Genomic DNA, 18,512 nt, shown 5'->3' on the forward strand with positions numbered 1-18,512 from the left:
CTCCTTTTTTCTTTCTTTCTTTATTTTTCAAAACAAAAAAATTTATTTTTAAAAAGAAAACAAACAAAAAAACATAACTGAGAAACCTACATCTTTGCTTGTCAGAAGCTATGTGGTTTTAAGGAAGAAAGGTATTATCCTCCCATTCATTCTACCAGCTCTCTCTTCAGTCTCAGGCAGTCAAAATAGGCAGATGACCATAGCAGCTGCCCCACACATGCCTTAACTTCTTATTTATAAGCCAAGCCCTAGTTGAGGGCTGGCTGCATGAACTGGAAAGATCTCCTGTCCCTAGGACTCTGGCTGTATCTGAGGTTTTTATGGTTCTTACAACATTGCTTAATTTAATGAGCCCTGGGATTCCCTAGGCTGCTGCTGTTTGAGTTGTAGCCCTGGGATTCTCTAGACTGTTGCTGTTTGAGTTGTATTAAATTTAGTTCTTTCTAGGAAGCTGACCTTGGGACTTGCAAGCTCTGAAGCAGTTAGACCTGTTGCGTAACAGATCGCACTTATTTTACTTACTTTGGATTGATTAATTGGTAATTTGCCATTGATTATTTGTATATGCCATCCATTTTTCACGCCTTAGTCTGTATCTGAAGACGATTCTCACTGGTTTTTATCTCAATCATGCTCCTTGAAGTGGCAGAAGCTGAAGGATAAATAGCAAGCTATGATATTTATCCCTGGAGTAATTCCAAGGGTAGCTTGTTATTTATCCTTTAAGGTAATATAGTCTTCATATAATGCCTGGTTTTTTGAATTTTTTAGCAGCTTACCTATTGGCATCTATTCATTGATTGTATCCAGAAAACACAGCTGTTGTCATTAGTAATTAAATTTGTTTATAGACTGTGACTGTCAAAATACAATTTTTAAATATCATAAAACATTATTCTCCAACAAATAAATAATGAACACATGTCAAAATGGTATTTAACTAATTAATGAGGGATAAAAGGATAACAAAGCCAGTTCAAAAAAGAATATGAAGTGTGATTTTACATTTCAGAGCACAAATTGATCACTAAAATAAAATTATTAAATTAGATACAATCCAATTAATGTCTTATGACATGGGCTTACCTATATAACAAACTTACACATGTACCCCTGAGCTTAAAAGTTAACAAATATCATCAACATGACAAAAAGATTAATATTCTTTCATACAGCTATAAAAAGGGATGATATGATCTTAATCTTTGGGATTACATTTTCTACTACACTAAAAATATACAATATAGCAATATTCTGTAACATCTAGCTATACATAATTATACAATGTCTGAGATTCCATAAATCATACAGTAAGTTAAACAAAATCACATTTGCTAGAAAATCTGATAACCCTTAGCTGGCCTTGCTAAACAATAATTTTTGTTTTGTTTTGTTAGTTTTTATTTCTGTGGGTGCATAGTAGGTGTATATATTTATGGAGTATATTTGCGTACAGGAATATAATACATAATAATCACATCATGAAAAATTGGCTATTTGTCCCCTCAAGCATTTATCCTTTGTGTTACAAACAATCCAATTATATTCTTTTGGTTATTTCTTTAAATGTATAATTAAATCATTATTGACTGTATTCGCCCTGTTGTGCTATCAAATACTAGATATTATTTATTTTTTATATTTTTTGTAGACATAACCATCCCCATTTTTCCCCATCCCACCCTCACATTATCCTTTTCAGCTTCTGGTAACCATCATTCTACTCTTTATCTGCAAGATTCAATCATTTTGTTTTAGTTCTCACAAATAAGTGAGAACATGGAAAGTTTGTCTATCTGTCCTTGGCTTATTTCACTTAACACAATGATCTCCATTTCATCCATGTTTTTGCAAACGATCTCATTCTTTTTATGGTTCAACAGTATTCTATTGTGTGTGTGTGTGTGTGTGTGTGTGTGTACACACCACATTTTCTTTATTCATTCATCTATTGATGGAAACTTAGGTTGTTTCCAAATCTTAGCTATTGTGAACAGAGCTACAACAAACATGAGAATGCAGATGATTCTTTGATATGCTGGTATTCTTTTGGATGTATATCTAACAATAAGGTTGCAAGATCATAAAGAAGCTCTATATTTAATTTTGGGGGGAACTCTTAAACTGTTTTCCTTAGTGGTTGTACTAATTCACATTCCCACCAACAGAGTCTGAGAGTTCCCTTTTCTCCACATCCTCACCAGCATTTACTGTTGCCTGTCTTTAAATAAAAACCATTTTAACTGGGGTGAGATGATATCTCATTGCAGTTTTGATGTACATTTCTCTAATGATCAGTGGTGTTGAGCACCTTTTTATATATCTGTTTGCTATTTATATTGTCTTCTTTTGAGAAATCTCTGTTCAGATCCTTTGCCCATTTTTAAATTAATTATTAGAGTTTTTTTTCCCCGTAGAGTTGTTTCCTTATATATTCTGGTTGTTAATCCTTTGTCAGATGGGTAGTTTGCAAGTATTTTCTCCCATTCTGTAGATTGAAATTTTACATTGTTGATTGTTTCCTTGGATGTGCAGAAGCTTTTTAGCTGGATGTGACCCACTTGTCCATTTTTGCTTTGGTGGCCTGTGTTTGTGGAGTATTTCTTAAGAAATCTTTGCCCAGACAAATGTCTAAGAGAGTTTCCTCCAATATTTTCTTTTAGTGGTTTGTTTGAGGTCTTAGATTTAAGCCTTTAATCCATTTTGATTTGATTTTTGTATATGCCAAGAAATAGGATCTAGTTTCATTATTCTGCATATGGATATCCAGTTTTTCTAGCACCATTTATTGAAGAGACTGTTCTTTCCCCAATGTATGTTCTTGGTACTTTTGTAGAAAATGAGTTCACTGTTGATATATGGATTTGCTTCTGGGTTTTCTATTCTGTTCCATTAGCCTATGGGTCTGTTTTTTATGCTGGTATCATGGTGTTTTTGTTATTATACCTCATGGTATAGTTTGAAAGCAGGTAATGTGATTCATCCAGTTTTGGTTTATTTGTTCAGGATATCTCTGGCTATTCTGGATCATTTGGGGTTCCATATAAATTTTAGAATTTTTTTTTTGTCTCTGTGAAGAGTGACATTGGTATTTTGAGAGAGATTGAATCTGTAGATTGTTTTTAACATAACCAAGTCATATTAACATTTTAACAATGATTCTTTCAAATTATGAACATGGAATACTTTCCATTTCTTTGTGTCTTCTTTAGTTTCTTTTATCAATGTTCTATAGTTTTCATTGTAGAGATGTTTCATCTTTCTGGTTAATTCCTAGGTATTTAATTTTATTTATAGCTATCATAAATGGGATTACTTTCTTAATTTTTCAGATAGTTCACTATTGACATATGAAAATGCTGCTGACTTTTATATGTTGATTTTGTAGTCTGCAACTGTACTAAAATTATCAGTTGTAATAGTGTTTTTGTGGAGTTTTTAGGTTTTTCTAAACATAAAATTACATAATCTGCAAACAAGGATAATTTGACCTGACTTCTTCCTTTCCAATTTGGATGTTTTTTATTTCTTTCTTTTCTTTTCTTTCTTTTTTTTTTTTTTTTTTTTTTTTTTTTGAAATAAGTCTTGCTTTGTCACCCAGGCTGGAGTGCAATGCACAACCTCAGCTCACTGCAATCTCCACCTCCGGGGTTCAAGCAATTCTCCTACCTCAGTCTCCTGAGTAGCTGGAACTATAGGCACGTGCCATCACACCTGGCTAATTTTTTGTGTTTTCAGTAGAAATGGGGTTTTAGCGTGTTAGTCAGGATGTTCTTGATATCCTGACCTTGTGATCCACCCACCTTGGCCTCCCAAAGTGCTGGGATTACAGGCGTGAGCTACCACACCCAGCCCCTTTTATTTCTTTCTTTTGTTTGATTGCTTTAGCCAGGACTTCTAGTACTATAGTAAATAAAGTGGTAAAAATTGGCATTCTTGTTGTGCTCCAGATACTAAAGGCTTTCAGTTCTCTCCATTCGGCATGATTCTAGCTGTGGGTCTGTCATATTTGGCTTTTATTATGTTGCAGTTTCTTCCTTCTATTCTCAGTTTTTTGAGAATTTTTACGACGAATGGATGTCAAACTTTATCAAATGATTTTTCAGCAGCAACTGAAATGATCATATGGTTATTCTCCTATATATTGTTGATATTATGTATCATATTGATTCATTTGCATATATTGAACCATTCTTGCATCCCTGGGATAAATTCTACTTTGTATGTTGTCATTTATTAGTGGGAGCTAAAAATTAAAACAATTGAACTCATGGAGATAGAGAGTTGAAGGATAGTTACCAGAAATGGAAAAGATAGTGACTGGGGGAATAGGCAGGCAGGTGGGGACTGTAAATAGATATAAAAAGTAGAAATAATAAATAGAATCTAGTATTTAATAACACAACAGTGTTACTATAGTCATCATAATTTAATTGTACATTTTAAAGTAACTAAAGGAGTGTAATTGAATTGTCTGTAATCCAAAGGATAAAAATGCTTGAGGAGAATAGATATCCCATTTACCATGATGTGATTATTATTTATTGCATGCCTATATCAAAGTATTTTATGTACTCCATAAATATATGCACTTACTACCTACATACAAAACTTTAAAAAAATTTTTTTAATGGAAAAAAACTACAAGGCAATAACTTGACCGTAGATGCAAAAATTCTCAACAGAATACTAGCAAACTGAATCTACAACACATTAAAAAGACAGTTCACACAACCAAGTGGATTTTCTTCCAGGAATGTAAGAGTGATTCAGTATACATGAATCAAAAAGTGTGACACATTACACTAATAGAATTAAAAACAACAACTATATGATCATTTTAATAAATGCAAAAAAGGCAGCTGATAAAATTATTGCTTCATGATAAAGATTTAACAAATTTAGGCATAGAAGGAGCATACATCAACATGATAAAGGCCATATATGAGAACACACATCTAAAATCATACTGATTTAGGAAAAACTGCAAGTTCTTCTAAGAACTGACAAAAAGACAAGGATGCTTACTTTCACCACAGCTATTTAATAGAGTACTGGAAGTTTTGACCAGAGAATCAGCAAGAGAAAGAAATAAAAGACATTCAAATTGGAAAAGAAGTCAAATTGTTTCTCATTACAGATGACATGAGCTTATCTATAGAAAAACATAAAAACATTATCAAGGCAACTCTTAGAAGTGATAAATGAATTCGGGAAGTTTGTAGTATACAAAATCAACATACAAAAACCAGTAGCACTTTTATGTGGTAATAACCAACTGTCTGAAAAGAATTCAATATAACAATCTTATTTACAATAGCTCCAAAATAAAATTCTTAGGAATTAATTTAACCAAGGAGGTGAAAGACAGCTACAATAAAACCAAAAAACATCTATGAAAAAAAAACTGAAGACAGAAATAAACAAAAAGATAATCCTGCATTCATGGATTCAAATAATTAACATTGTTTAACTATTTATACTACCTAAAAACAATCTATAGATTTATAAAAACGCCAATGGCATTCTTCACAGAAATAGAAACAACAATCCAAAAATTTGTATGGAACCACAAAAGACCTGGAATAGCCAAAGCAACCTTGACCCAAAAGAGCAAAGTTGGAGGCATCACAGTACCTGACCTCAAAGTATACTATAAAGCCATAGTAACCAAAACAGCATGATGCTGGCATAAAAACAGATACATAAACCAATGGAATAGAATACAAAGCCCAGAAATAAATCCACAGGTGATATGCAGTCACCTCATATTTGGACAAAACTGCCAAAAACATACAATAGGGAAAGGACAGTCTTTTCAATAAATGGTATTGGGAAAATTCAGTATTCGTATGCAGAAGAATGAACTTATACCCTTATACCATATAAAAAATCATCTAACAACAGTTTAAACACTGAAATATATGACCTAAAGCTGTAAACCTACTAGATGGGAAAACATAAGGGAAAAACTACACAATAGTGATGTAGGCAAAACCTAAGGCAAGAAAAACAAAAAGAGACAAATGAGATTACATCAAAATAAAAAGCTTCTGCTAAAAAGAAACAACAGAACCAAAAAATGACCTACAGAATAGGAGAAAATATTTGTAAGCTATACATCTTATAAAGGATTAATATTCAAAATATATAATGAACTCAATAGCAAAAAACACCACCACCACCAAATAATTCAATTTAAAAGTGGGCAAAAAAACCTGACTAGACATTTCCTAAAATATAACATGCAAATGACCAAAAAGCATATGAAAGAATACTCAGCATCATTCATCAGATAAATGCAAATCAAAATCACAATGAGATACCTTCTCAGTCCAGTCAGAATGTTCATGATCAAACAGACAAAAGATGGCAATGGTTGGTGAGAATGCAGAGAAAAGGGAACATTTATACACTGTTGGTGGTAATGTAAATTAGTCTAGTCATTATGAAAAACAATATGGAGTTTCCTCAAAAAATTAAAAATATATATAACATATGATCCAGCAATCTCACCATTGGTTATACATTTAAAAGAATTGAGTCAGTATATCAAAGAGATATCTATAGACCCATGCTTATTGCAGATATCTGCAATCCCTTCATTATTTCACCATTATCAAAATATGGAAGCAAACTAAGTGTCCATCAATGGATGAATAGATAAAGAAAATGTGATAGATATATATATATATATACACAACAAAATATTATTCAGCCATAAAAAGAATGAAATCCTGCCATTTTTGACATGTATGAACCTGTAGTACATTATGTTACATGAAATAAACCAGGAGCAGAGAGACAAATGCGGCATGATCTCAGTCATATGTGTAATCTAAAATGTTGTTCTCATAGAATTAATGAGTAGCATGGTGTTTATAAGAGGTTAGAGTGGTTAGTAGGTGGGGGTTAGGGGGAGACATTAATCAAAGGATACATCATTAAAATTAATGATATAAATAAATTTCAACAGCAAGGTGACTATAGTTAATGATGATACATTGTATTCTCAAAAAAATCGCTCAGGAAAATCCACTGAGGGCTATCCTCAATTTAAAAGGTCAGAATTGATAAGGCTGGAGCTCTTATTTACTAAGCCCCCAAGAGCTCAGGATCACTTTAAGAGTTGGTGACAAACCTGTCAGCTTCTTAGTCGACACCGGGTGGCCCACTCAGTCCTTACTCAGCCTCTGGGACCACTATCAAGCAGAAAAAAAAAAAAACAATTATTCAGGGGGCCACAGGAAGAACCACAACTAGCCCCTGGACCACCAATCAATTCATTGATCTGGGGAACGGCACTGTCTTAATCATCCCTGAGTGTCCATACCCACTCCTAGGATGCGACTTCACAAACTTCAAGCAAATATTTCTTTCTGTGAGAGTCAGGCTTACCTCTCAATTCCTTCTCCCTTGGAATCAGGAACACCTCAAGAAATCCTCATCACCTGTGCTCTGTCAGACAAGCATCTCTTGCAGGAAACTTTATTCTCAGAGACAGATAACCACCAACATCAGACCTCTTCCACCAACTCCAAGAGAATATACCTAGAGTGTGGGCTGAAACAAATTCCCCAGGCTTGAGAAGTCACCATATCCCAGTCATGATTCAGTTACTGGCAATGGCAACTCCAGTCCAGCGAGCCAGAGGAGCCCATACCTGACTGCCAACAGACTATAGATGTTCTCCATGCTGTGCGACCGGATCTCACCGATGTCCCCCTACAGAACCCAGAAGAGGTACTGTATACAGATGGCAGCAGTTTCATAGTCGATGGAGTCAGGTACACCAGGGCCACTGTAGTCACCCTAGAGTGGGTTATTTGGGCCCAGCTCTTCCACACGGAACCTCAGCCCAAAAGGCAGAACTCATAGCACTGATAAAGGCCTTGAACTGGGTGGAGGGAAAAAACTGTCAACATCTATACAGATAGCCGATATGCTTTTGCTACGGCCCATGTACATGGAGCCATTTATAGAAAAAGAGGGTTGCTTACCTCAGAGGGAAAAATCATCAAAAACAAAGAGGAAATCCTAGCTCTGCTAGAAGCTATATGGAAGCCCAAGGCAGTGACATTAATACACTGCAAAGGACACCAGAAGGGAAATTCACCAGAGGCAAGAGGAAATAGGGCAGCTGAACTACAAGCCAGACAAGCAGCCTTGGGACCAGTGAAACCTCTGACTCTTCTTGTGACTCTGCTGGCTCCAGCCCTGCCCCCTACCCCTACATACTCACCTGATGAAAAAAAACTTTGCTAATGAACAGGGGGCACTACAAGATTCCACAGGATGGTGGACTCTACCGGACACAAGGAGTGTGCTCCCCGAGGCTCTAGGACGGACTCTAGTTAAGGACACACACCAGGCCACTGACTTAGGACAAACAAAACTCACTGAGCTGTTGAGGGCCAGATACTACATTTCACATTTACATGAGATTGTTAGGGAAACTAGTACTCGATGTGATGTATGTACCAGGGTAAATCCAGGAGGCAGTAGGACTAGTCAGGCAGGAATAAGACTTAGGGGTACTAGCCCAGGGGAACACTGGGAGGTAGATTTTACTGAAATAAAGCCCCCAGCGTGCAGCTCTAAATACCTCCTTGTGTTTGTAGACACTTTCCCTGGATGGGTCAAGGCTTTTCCTACTAGATCAGAAACCACACTGGTAATAACAAAAAGATTGTTACAGGACCTGGTTCCTCGGTTCGGCTTGCCCCTGACACTGGGATCAATAATGGCCTGGCATTTACAGCACAAGTTTCACAGGGCCTGGCCAAGGACCTGGGCATATCCTGGAAACTACACTGTGCCTATCATCCCCAGAGTTCAGGGCAAGTCGAACGAATGAACCGGAACTTAAAAGAAACCCTGACAAAGTTTATCCTAGAGACCAGTGAAAACTGGGTCAGCCTGCTTCCTTTTGTCCTCCTCCATGTCTGATGCACACCCTATCAAAAAGGTTTCTCCTCTTTTGAAATCATGTTCGGTAGGCCCCCTTCCTTACTCCCCAGACCCATGGATATTGTGCATGCTGAAGTCCATAACTATACACTCCTTAAATCTTTACAAGTGCTCCAGTCTGTTCAATCCCAGATACACCAGCTCATTAAGGACTGCTGTCCCACCCCATTGGACCTCACAGAGCAGCCAACACACCCCTTCCAGCCTGGAGACTCTGTCCTTGTTAAAAGATTCACCACCTCTGGCCTCACTCCCCGTTGGAAGGGACCCTACACGGTTATCCTGACCACACCCACCACACTCAAGGTGGACGGACTAATGGCCTGGATTCATCACACCCACGTCAAGAGTGCCCCACCAGAAGGACAATGGAGCGTCAAACACTCATCCCCCAACTCACTAAAGCTAAGACTTGTGCACTCTTCATGGTCACCACCTTCGCCACCCTAATCTGTGCTGTAAATCTCTATAGCAAACCCCCCCTGGAACCCACCTACCATCAATGGGTCATCACTGAAGGCTCCAATTGAGGATATGTTAGTTCCTTAACTGGGAAGGGATCCACCTTAGTCAATTTAACCCTGGAATACATTCCAAAGAACCCCATTAGCTTCTCCCTAGACCTCTGTGACCTCCTGGGCCCCAACCTAAATTTTAGAACAAGTGGAGGTGTAGCTGGGTGCGGCAGTTTAGGGGCAGAGCAACAACTCCAGACCACAGGGTTATATCTATGAGACTTAAATGAATTTTTTTGCCCCATTGGAGTTGTGAAACTATCTCCACTATATCAGGATATACCAAAAACGTAGACTCCTTAATTTCTTTTAACCGAGACTCTCCCCCATCCTCATGCTACACTGGGTCTTGTAACCCACTCAAAATAACTGTAACTACCCCAGATGGTAGATGGACAATGGGGCGAACCTGGGGTCTCAGAGTATATATGAGTGGGTGAGACATGGGAAACATCTTTACCATCCAGTGTCAAAAAATGTTTTCCTGGTCCCCTTGGCTCACTTCCCTCCTCACTGGCTTGGTGGGACCTCTGGCCCTACTCTTACTGGGTCTCATGTTCAGCCCCTGCCTCCTAAACCAACTGCTCAAGTTCATAAAATCTAGGGTAGACTCCATAAAATTAATAATATTAAGGTCTCAATATGAGTCCTTAGAACAAACAAACAATACTAACCAGTTAGAGGAATCAATGATTTAATTCCCATAAATAAAACAAGGGGGGAATGTGATATGGTAAAAAGCCCCATAAAACTGCATACCTCAACCATACCACAGCTTTCTGTTGAAACTTCTATCTATAACCCAAATGTGAATAAGTAATTAAGAACTGTGATAGCCAACCTACCCAGACAATGTGTAAACGAATGCTAATCTTGGCTTTTGTGAACCACTTAAGTAACAATCAGAATATCAAATAGTCCCCTGGCCCTCAGAATGTCCAGAATCCCCTCACCCCCATCCCTGCCCGGTCACCCTCATCTCCACCCAGAAGGTGATTTGCACAATCTACTAGGCCTTGGAATGTCTGAAGCCCCTCACCCCCATCCCCGCCCCTCACCTTCACTCCCAAGGTAATTTTTTGGGTATAAAATGTCTTGGCACCCTCCTTTCAGGGCTACAGGTTGGAGAGACGTGAGTCCTCCATGGCTGCTGGCAATAAAGACCCTGCAATTTGGCATACTTTTGTCTTGGTGCTACTTTTTATACTCAATCCAAAATACTTCAGTTTTCCCTGGCAAAAAGCAGGTTATCACATTATGAAGTACAGTTTACATCAACTGGCTGTCACTATACATCAAGAAATTCACAAAAGAGCTAGTCAACAAGAGAAAAACAGCAGCTAACACGTCCTGGGGAAAAGATACGCCTTCCTAGAATTCTGTGCCAAGGCATCACCTCCAGTAATCTTAAGGGAGCAAAGTATCACTTTTTAGACAGCAGTTCTATTTTGGGCAAATACTACTATGGCCCAGTGTGGTGCCACGATGCCCTTCCCATTTTGCAAATATGCTGGCCAGAGGAAGGAGAAAATAAGACATCAAGATAAAAGGTGATTGAGGCCCAGCCAAGATGAAGCTTTCCTAGGGAGGGAGACCTGAGAAGTAAAGGGGTGAAAAAGCCCCACCACTACAGTCCAGCCCACCCACTTGCTCGCCACAGACCAAAGGCTGTGCCATCACCCCCAGCTGCCTCTGGGGAAGTGGGACCATGCCTCACCCCCACCTCCATCTTCAAAAACAGTGGCCACTGAGTGAGGTGAGGCCTGGCAATCACCCATGCAAATGTCAACCAGCAAAGTGTCGGGGGAGGGGAGAGAAGATGGAGGCCCACACGGCTGGCTCCAGAACTTTTCCACCCAGGCTGGTGGGTGGCACGGTGTTGGGGGGAATCCACCTCACAAACTCATTGTATTGGAGTAAAGGGGCGGGGCAAGGGGGGCTTAAAAAATAAACCAACTCCTCATAAAGCCCAAGTAGAAGAGTCTATGTGCATGAAAGACACCAACAAACAAAGAAACACAAAGTACTGATAAAAGAACCATAGGACCCCCACCAGGGCGGAGGTTCCCCAGGCAACAAGGGAGAGAGGAAGGGGCCTCCAGATGGGAGGAAGAGAAACCGGTTGCCCCAGGCTCTGTGAAGTCCTCAGGCAGACCTCCCTCCGCACCACCTCTATTTTCCATTACAGCAGCTGCTAGGTGATGCCGGAAGACAATTGATGTTTGCAGGTGTCAGCACGGAAAAGAAGGAATGCTGGATCACTCTGGGTAGGGGTGGAGGTTGGGGGATGGGGGCTGCTCAGGCACACCGCATCGCCGGCCTCTCCCCAATCCCTCTAGGGCCAGGTCGTTTCTGGGCCCAGAGTCCCCTTAGATGATGCCCACCAGCAACTAGTCTACCAGAGCCCCCAGGGGACACGGCATAGGCATGGACCCATGAGTTCATCCGGAGCTTCCATTCCCCTAGAGAGAAGGAAGAGGAGACTGGGGCGGGGAGTGTGGATGGAGGCTAGGGGTGGAGATGGAACCTATCTAAGATGGAAGTCCAGTCCATAACATTTCTGAGTGGACTCCAGACCCACTACCTCAGAGGGGCAATACCGGTTGCAGGGAAATGAAATAAATATGTGAGGTAATAAATTTGTTAATTATTAGATTAACAAGTTAGATTTAACCATTCCACGTTTATATGTACTTAAAAACATCATACTGACTCAATAAAACCATAGAATGTTATCTGTCAATTCTAAAATAAATAAATATTTAAATAACAATGCTACTCTTGGATATATTAAAATTTTGTTTAATAAAAAGGCTTCTAAAAATTAAAGTAGAATATTATTATTACTTTGAAATAATATAAAGAATTAGTTATAAAAAGACTTGATTCACTATTTGGATAATCCTGTCTAACCTGCACATGTACCCTAGAACTTAAAGTATAATAATATTTTTTAAAAAAGATTGCAGAAGGGAATATATACCATGTCAGAAATTAGATTGTATTATAAGTGTGTAATTGTATTTTTAAAAATATTAAGACTATTCATTTTTTTAAAATATGATAATGGAAGACAAGCCACATGGATGGTAAAAAATTTTGCAATATATATAATTGACAAAGACTTATGTTCAAAATACATTTTTAAATCTTTAAAGCAATAACAAATTCAAAATGGAAAACTGTGTAAGCCTCTTATAAAGTCATTTTAAAAGAGTATATCTAATAAAATACCTTGGAAAACAACTCACAAGGAACGTAAGAGACCTCGTCAAGGAGAACTACAAACCACTGCTCAATGAAATCAGAGAGGACACAAACAGATGGAGAAACATTCCATGTTCATGGTTAGGAAGAATTAATATTGTGAAAATGGCTATACTGCCCAAAGTAATTTACAGAATCAACGCTATCCCCATCAAGCTACCATTGACTTTCTTCACAGAACTGGAAAAAACCACCATGAACTTCATATGGAACCAAAAGAGAGCCCGCATAGCCAAGTCAATTCTAAGCAAAAAGAACACAGCGGGGGGCATCACACTACTGGATTTCAAACTATACTACAAGGCTACAGTAATCAAAACAGCATGTACTGGTACCAAAACAGAGATATAGACCAATGGAACAAAACAGAGGCACCGGAGGCAACACAACATACATACAACTATACAGTCTTTGATAAATCTGACAAAAACAAGCAACGGGGAAAGGATTCCATGTTTAACAAATGGTGTTGGGAAAACTGGCTAGCCATGTGCAGAAAGCAGAAACTGGACCCCTTCCTGACACCTTACACTAAAATTAACTCCAGATGGATTAAAGACTTAAACATAAGACCTGGCACCATAAAAACCCGAGAAGGAAATCTAGGCAAAACCATCCAGGACATAGGAGTAGGCAAGGACTTCATGACCAAAACACCAAAAGCATTGGCAACAAGCCAAAATAGACAAATGGGACCTAATGAAACTCCACAGCTTCTGCACGGCAAAAGAAACAGTCACTAGAGTGGATCGGCAACCAAGAGAATGGGAAAAAATTTTCCCAGTCTACCCATCTGACAAAGGGCTGATATCCAGAATTTACAAAGAACTCAAACAGATTTACAGGAAAAAAACAAACAAGCCCATTCAAAAGTGGGCAAAGGATATGAACAGATACTTTATGAAAGAAGACATATATGAGGCCAACAATCATATGAAAAAATGCTCATCGTCACTGGTCATCAGAGAGATGCAAATCAAAACCACATTGAGATACCATCTCATGCCAGTTAGAATGGCAATCATTAAAAAAATCTGGAGACAACAGATGCTGGAGAGGATGTGGAGAAAAAGGAACACTTTTACACTGTTGGTGGGAGTGTAAATTAGTTCAACCATTGTGGAAGACGGTGTGGCGATTCCTCAAGGCCTTAGAAATAGAAATTCCATTTGACCCAGCAATCCCATTACTGGTATATATCCAAAAGACTATAAATTGTTCTACTATAAGGACACATGTACACGAATGTTCATTGCAGCACTGTTTACAATAGCAAAGACCTGGAATCAACCCAAATGCCCATTGATAATAGACTGGATTGGAAAAATGTGGCACATATACACCATGGAATATTATGCAGCAATCAGAAATGATGAGTTTGTGTCGTTTATAGGGACATGGATGAATCTGGAGAACATCATCCTCAGCAAACTGACACAAGAACAGAAAATGAAACACCGCATATTCTCACTCATAGGTGGGTGATGAAAAATGAGAACACATGGACACAGAAAGGGGAGTACTAAACACTGGGGTCTATTGGGGGGAAAAGGGGAGGGCCAGTGGGAGGGGGAGGTGGGAAGGGATAGCCTGGGGAGAAATGCCAAATGTGGGTGAAGGGGAGAAGAAAAGCAAAGCACACTGCCATGTGTGTACCTACACAACTGTCTTGCATGCTCTGCTCATGTACCCCAAAACCTATAATCCAATAAAAAATTAAAAAAAAAAAGAGTATATCTAAATAGCCCATGAAAACAGAAAAATGTGTTCAACCACACTATTTATGAAGGAAATGTAATTTAAAACTGCAATAAGACACTACTATATATCCCACCCAAAAAATTCTTTAAAGAAGTGACACAACCAAGATCTAGCAAAATATAGAATATTGGGAATTGTCATATATGATTTCTAACAGTGTACATTTGGGTAAAATTTTCAAATATTCTTTGATGTTACCTGCTAAAGATGAACATGTATGTATTCCCTAGGATCCAGTAACTCATATTTATAAAGCATAAATTTTTGCAACTATACACCAAAAGATATGCATACTACTACTAATAGCAGCATTATTCCTAACAGCTGAAAACTGGAAACAATTCAAATATCTCAGTAACAATAGGGTGGATATCTGTACTATATGCATTCCAAGGAATATTATACAGCAATGAAAATAAATGAATTACAATCATATGAAAAGCCACAGCTAAATATTCACAAACATAATTATGAAAAAAATAGTCCAGGCATAAAAAAGTGATATGTGATTTTCTTTATGTACATTTCAAGAACAGGTAAATTGATAGTATTAGGATAGTAATTACTTTGGAGAGAGAAGCATTCACCAGAAGACTCACAAAGAAGTTTCTGAAATACTAGATAACGTCCTATTTCTTCCACCTAGGTGGTGATTAAATGGTTATGTACACTTTTAATAATTCAGTGAGATGTACAATTATAATATGTATATTTTTTGGTATAAGATTTTAATAACACATAAAAATACCTTAAGCCAGATAATTTTATTCTCTGCTCAACCCCTCCACTGACCTTTTCCTATAGTGAAAACCAAAGTATTTACAGTCTGCTGCAAGACTAAATAATGTGCCATAACCCTGGTATCTCTGCCATCATGTCCTACTACTGTCCCCATTGTTTTCATTGCTATAGCCACACAGGACTCTTTGCCATTTTTCTAATGTGTTAAGCCTTCTTCTGTCTCTAATTTCTACAATTGGCTGTTTTGCCTAGAATGCAATTTATTCAGATAGCCCATAGAGTTTGTTCTCTCATTTTAAGACACTGCCTAAAAGTCACTTTCTCTGTGAAGGTTTCCTATTATTTTATTTAAAATCATTATCTCAGACGAAGATCCAAGATGGCTTTTTAGGAGCAGCTCAGGATTGCAGCTCCCAGTAAAAGCACAGAGGGTGAGTGGATGGTGCATTTCCAGATGGATCTTTATTGCCCACACACCAGGAGATTCCCAGGCAGAAGAGCCCCACAGGTCGCCAGCATGGCTGCTTTGGCCAGCATGGCTGTTTCGACCAGCGTGGCTGTTTCGGCCAGTGCCTCGGCACAGCGGTTCTCCATACAAAATACACTGGTCTGGTTGCCCTTTTAAGTTGGCAATTGAAGCTCAGAGAAGGCAGATTCACCCATTCATCTGATTAAACAGGGAGCTAGGCCAGGAGATTCCCGGGCAGTGCCATTGTTTCAGCCAGCCCAGTGGGTTGCCGCATGGGAAATCACACAGATCCCAGCGCCCTTTCAGCAGGTGACTGCAACATTTGGGAGAGAGTCAACCATTCAACTTAAAAAAAAAAGGCTCTGAGGCAGGGAGCCAGGTGATCAGGCTCGGCAGGTCCCAACCCCCCCCCCCAAAAAAAAAACCAGCAATTGGAAATGCTCAGGGTCGAGTTTCATGGCAAGCACAGCTGAACGCAGAATAGCCCAGCTCTGTGGGGAAGGGGCGTCCACCATAACCGAGGCAATCCACCCCTACGAAAGTAGTCCGCCATTGCTAAGGCAGCATGCCATTGCTGAGGCAACCCACCATAACAGAGAGAGTCCACCATTACAGAGGCAGGCCACTATTGCCAAGGCAGTTCTAATGACACCCATATAAACAGGACTGCAGGGAATTTCAAAGGGCAGCAGGGAAGAGCCCACAGCAGCTCAGCAAAGCCTTTGCAGGCAGACAATGACTAGGCTGCCTCCTTGCTGGGCAGGGCAGCCCTAAAAAAAAAAGGCAGCAGCACAACAGATACTCCTAAATAAAGCCCTAACACCCTGGGACAGAGCACCTGAGATGAAAAAAGAGATTTATGAGTTCTGCTCAGCAGACTTAAACGTACCTGCCTAGCAGCTCTGAATGAACAACGGAGCTCACAGCTCAGCACTTGAGCTCCTACAAAGAACAGACTGTCTCCTCAAGCAGCTCCCTGACCCCATATATCCAAATAGCCACCTCACAAAGGACTGATCATACTGACAATTGGTGGGCATCATTCAGGGACAAAGGTAGCAGAAGAAAAAACTGGTAGCAACCCTTACCATTCTGCAGCTGCTGCAGATGATACCTAGGCAAGCTGGGCCTGGAGTGGACCTCAGCAGTCCTACAGCAGAGGGGCCAGACTGTTAGAAGGAAAACTAAGAAACAGAAATAACTTCACCATCAACAATCTGGATATCCACTCAGAGACCCAATCTGAAAATCAGCAACTACAAAGATGACAGGTGGATAAATCCACAAAGACGGGAAGAAACCAGTGCAAAAAGTACGAAAACACCCAAAACCAGACCATCTCTCCTCCTACAAGGGATCACCACTCTTCACCAGCAAGGGAACAAAGCTGAATGGACAATGAGTGTGATGAAATGATAGAATCAGACTTCAGAAGGTGGATAATGAGAAACTTCTGTGAGCTAAAAGAACATGTTCTAACTCAATGCAAAGAAACTAAGAACCTTGAAAAAAGATTTGAGGAAATGATAACAAGAATGGACAACTTAGAGAGGAATATGAGTGAACTGATGGAGCTGAAAAACACAACACAAGAAATTCAGGAAGCATGCACAAGTTTCAACAGCCAAATTGACCAAGCAGAAGAAAGAATATGAGAGGTTGAAGATCAACTCAATGAAATAAAATGAGAAGGGGGAAATGATCCAAGATGGCCGATCGCTAACATCTCAGAATTGCAGCTCCCAGCAAAAGCTCAGACAATGAGAGGACGCCAAACTTTCAGACAAATTTTGGTCGCTCACGGAGCAGAAGATTCCCAGTGGAGGAGCTCCACGGGTCGCCAGCGCAACTCTTGTGGCCAGCGCAGCAGTTTTGCCAGCACCTCTACGCGGCAGCTCTCAGTGTAGAGTAAACGGGACTGGTTCCCCTTCTGACGGAGGTTTGGAGAAGCCACACAGTTCGCCAGCGCAACTCTTGTGGCCGGCACAGCGGTTTCCCCGGCACCTCAGTGTGGCAGCTCTCGGTACAGAGTAAACAGGACTGGTTCCCCTTCTGACCGAGGTTTGGAGGAGCCACATGTGTTGCCAGTGTGACTCTTGTGGCTGACGCAGTGGTTGTGCCGGCACCTCAGCATGGCAGCTCTTGGTGCAGAGTAAACGGGACTGGTTCCCCTTCTGACTGAGGTTTGGAGCTCCGGGAAGGCAGAGTCGACTATTACGGACTCAAGAAGGAAGCCAGACTGGAGATTCCTGAGCAGAAAGTAACCATCAGTCTTAATGCAGCTGCTTTGGCCGGCGCAGTGGGTTGCTCATATTTCAGCCCTGAAAATTAACAACTTAGACATCCACTCAGTGACCTAATTTGAAAGTTGGTAATTACAAAGACGACAGGTGGATAAATTTACAATGATGGGAAGAAACCAGCATAAAAAGGCTGAGAATACTCAAAATCAGAATGCCTCTCCCTCTAAAGAGGATCATAGTTCCTCATCAACCAGGGAACAAGGCTTGATGGAGAACGAGTGTATCCTATTAACAGAATCAGGCTTCAGAAGATGGATAATAAGAAACTTCTGTGAGTTAAAAGAACATGTTGCAGCCCAATGTAAAGAAACTAAAAACTTTGAAAAAAGGTTTGACAAAATCCTAATGAGAATAGACAACTTAGAGAGGAATATAAGTGAATTAATGGAACTGAAGAATACAATACAGGAACTCCGTGAAGTATGCACAGGTTTAAACACTCGAATTGCTCAAGCAAAAGAAAGGATATCAGAAGTCGAAGTCCAA

Source organism: Callithrix jacchus, chromosome 8 (genome assembly GCF_049354715.1).
Source record: "Callithrix jacchus isolate 240 chromosome 8, calJac240_pri, whole genome shotgun sequence".
In the NCBI taxonomy this organism is placed as follows: Eukaryota; Metazoa; Chordata; class Mammalia; order Primates; family Cebidae; genus Callithrix; species Callithrix jacchus.